The sequence below is a fragment of the Muntiacus reevesi genome, chromosome 1, assembly GCF_963930625.1.
Source record: "Muntiacus reevesi chromosome 1, mMunRee1.1, whole genome shotgun sequence".
Taxonomy (NCBI): domain Eukaryota; kingdom Metazoa; phylum Chordata; class Mammalia; order Artiodactyla; family Cervidae; genus Muntiacus; species Muntiacus reevesi.
This window is the reverse complement of record NC_089249.1, coordinates 270,640,699-270,644,290: the sequence shown is the minus strand read 5'-3', so window position 1 is coordinate 270,644,290 and position 3,592 is coordinate 270,640,699. Positions and strand designations below refer to the sequence as shown.

At 45.2% G+C, this 3,592-nt stretch overlaps 1 non-coding gene across 1 annotated transcript; it reads left to right on the top strand.

The window, feature by feature from the left end:
- The first annotated feature begins 67 nt into the window (after positions 1-67).
- Positions 68-229, top strand: LOC136156522 (U1 spliceosomal RNA). The gene has a single exon (XR_010661062.1). It is a non-coding gene; the product is annotated as a U1 spliceosomal RNA (small nuclear RNA).
- Positions 230-3,592: the final 3,363 nt, after the last annotated feature.

Genomic DNA, 3,592 nt, shown 5'->3' with positions numbered 1-3,592 from the left:
TCTACATAAGCCAGACACAGTTCTAGACACTGTGCATCCAATGGTGGCCAAGGTTAGACCTGAGCTTATGGTTTAAAAAGGGGTTTGTTCATGATCACGAAGGTGGTTTTCCCAGGGCGAGGCTTATCCATTGCACTCCGGATGTGCTGACCCCTGCGATTTCCCCAAATGTGGGAAACTCAACTGCATAATTTGTGGTAGTGGGGGACTGCGTTCGCGCTTTCCCCTGGGGGAAAAAAAAAGGGGGGGGTTTGTTGTTGGGTGGGGAGATAGATCCAAAAATGTAAGCTAATGAATGAATGTCTACACTCGCGATATGTGTGCTACAAAGAAAATAAGCAAGGAACTGAAAGAGAAAAACTAGAAATGCTGACCTCGATGACAGTGATGATGAAGCGTGGAGGAAAATGCAGGGCCAGCCTTTGTGGATTTGCTCTGTGTCTCCAAGCTGAGAAGGGTCCCGAGCTCGGTGGAAAGCGCTGTTGTCATCATCTTTAAACGCTCAGTAAGTTTTGAACGAGAACCTCTGCCTTCCTTTACATTTTCCCCTGGGTCCTGCAAAGTACGGAACGGGTTCTGGGGAAAAGCCCTCTGATTTAGAAAGAACAGCTGATACTCAGACTCGAGGCGGCCAAGAGCAGGTTGTGGAAAAGACAGGAGCGCTGAGGGAAAGGAGGAAGGAACAGGCTAGCAGGAGGTGAGGTCAGAGGAAGGAAGAAGCTCTGGCAGCCATTGGGCCTGGACTCTCTGCCTTTTCCATGGCTCAGGGACACTCCCTTGAGAGGGTCTACCGGGGATGCCTTTCCAGAGAGGCTTGGAAAGGCCTTTAACTGGGGCTAAATGCTTGAGATGCAGGCCAACAGGAGATAGTGGTTGGAAGACAGCCAGGGACTTGAGGCTTCCTGTTGGCGTTCTCATCTCCAGGCAGAGGCAGCTAGATCTGAAGGCAGAGCCCGTTGGGACAGTGCTGGGATCCAGCCTCTAGAGGCCCGTCTTCAGGCCTCATCCAAGGAGATCTGAGCACCAAGTAGGAGGAACTTCAGAAAGCTTAGGATTATTTTTCTCTGTGTTCTTGTTTTAACGTAATGCTTCAAATTAGCCTCCAACTAATATAAATAAATGAAAAAAAAAAAAAAGACAAACACCAATAAAGTCTTTGAGCAGAAAAAAAAAAAGTAATGCTTCAAGTCCTGGGTTCTTTCTTCGCAAAAAATTTGGCATTTCAATAGAGTTTGTTTTGATTTAAAGAAACTTTAAAAAAAAATAAAGTTGGTTGGATGTTACCGCTACATTTTGAACAGCAGACAGCACCATCAAGTGATGAGTATCTGAAATCATTTGTACATTTCAAGTGTTTATCCCTGTATCTAGGACAGGACATCCCAGACCTTTATATTGTGTGAGAAGCAGCTACTGTATTTTTTATCCTTTAAAAGTGTGAGATTGCTGGATACCCACAGGAAAGTGAAAGTCGCTTAGTTGTATCTGACTCTTTATGACCCCATGGGCAGTATAGTCCTTGGGATTCTCCAGGGCAGAATACTAGAGTGGGTAGCCTTTCCTTTTTCCAGGGGATCTTCCTAACCCAGGGATCGAACCCAGGTCTCCTGCATTGCAGGCGGATTCTTTACCAGCTGAGCCACAAGGAGGGTTTTAACAGAGCTATCTTGGAATTGATGGGGAAAGGGAAGTAGCGATCAACTACTTTTTCTTCCACTTGGGAATCCAGGAGATCCTTGGAGAGAAGCGCAGGGCAGTGAGCAGGTCGTTCTGGAATCATCCTGCAAGGCATTTACCTAACATGTCTAAATCTGAGACCCCCCGCAACAGTGGGAGCCCCAGTCCCATGGTCCTTCTGAGGTCCTTAGCCTTAGATAAGAGGGACAGGATAGGGACTGAGCTGGTACAAGGTGGTCTGGGTAGGCTATGACTTATATATCCTCAACTCCTGCTGTCTCTCTTTGGGAATGGGGAATGGCTTAGTGGGTGTTCCTCTACTCACCTGAAAAATGAAATTTATTATTAAGTCTAATGAAAGTGACACCTGCTATTGCGGAACAACTACTGTGTGCCAAGCACTTTATACACACTCTTGTACTTAATTCTCACAACAAGTCGAATGAGTAGGTATTGTTTTCTACAGTTGCTAAAAATGAAGCTTGGAGAGGTTAGGTAAGTTACATAGGGACTAAAGTCTTAATGCCACTTGGTGGCAGCCTAAAATTTGTACTCAAGATGTTCTGATGTCATTGTCCATCCTGTTTGGTTACCCCATTCCTTGTTGAGGCAGCCTCCTCTCCCAGTTGCCACGGAGCTGGGGCAGCACTCAGCATTTTGTCCTCTTCAGATCTGCTGAGTCCTAATTGGCCCTGAGTGCTTACAGGAAACAGATGGAACAGACACTAGGATCCTGCTGACCTCAAAAGAGACAGTCAAACCCTGCTCCTTCCGTCCTTTTCACATGACATTTTGTTAGGTGGTTTGAAATGTTTTCAAAGCCTGGACACTAAAAGGCAAAGATGAGGACAGTTTAGTCCAACGGATGCATGCGTTTAAAACCTGTGTTGATTGCATTATGTTTTAAAAATACTGATCGGTTCTGCACGATCAGTTTTATTTTAAATACCAGATGGCGACAAATACCCAGCCAGATTCTCACAGGGCAGACAGGATTTCTTGGCAGTAAACTGGACGTTTTGGAAGGTGTATTAACTCTTTCTGATCACCAGAGTGGTAACTGACTTCAATACATTGACTCTCAATAGCCTTCTCTAGTGTTGAAGACAGACTCTTTCAGAGAATTCAAAACTACCTAACTGCATAAGAAAAAACAAGCCATTACCAAAGTGAAGGCATAAGTTACGTCCCAGGAAATTAAAATGGTGCTTTAGACTCAAGCAGTAATGTCTCTAAATTGGATTTACTGGTGATCAGTAAGGTGAGTGAAGATATGATCCAGCTGCACTGGCCTCCTTTCTGTCCCCTGACCTTGGTGAACCTTCCCAGCCTCTAGACTTCTGCATGTGTTCCCTTTGCCTGGAGGGTGTCCACATATCCTTTAGCACCATGGTTGACCTTTACGCCTCGCCTAGGGCTCACTGCGCTTGCTGTGTCCTCAGGACTTCTGTAGGCCCTCTGGTCACTGATCGCTACGTCTTTACCCAGTTTCTTTCTCACAACATGACATTTTGTTGAGTGCTTATTTCCTGCCTCCTTCTCTGGAATGTAATGTTGGTGAGGAAGAGGGCAGGATCTGGGTGTGATTCAGTGCTGTGTCCTTGACTCCTAGACCGTAATGACCAGCACATTCAGGGAATTGGTAAATATTTGTTAAAAGAATGAATGATTGACTATGTCTTCATGGTTGACAATACTTTTAAAGTTGTCGCATCTCTTTAGAAAAAACTCAGTTTTGTCTATGACTCTACCACCCTGAATGTGCCTGATCTCATCTGATCTCGGAAGCTAAGCAGGGTTGGGCCTGGGAGGAAATTTTGAGCGTCATCTTAATAATGGTGAATGCTGTATTTCCAAAACAGAACTTGATTCCTGCATTAGGATACATTAGAGATAGCAAGTGGATGTGTGGGAC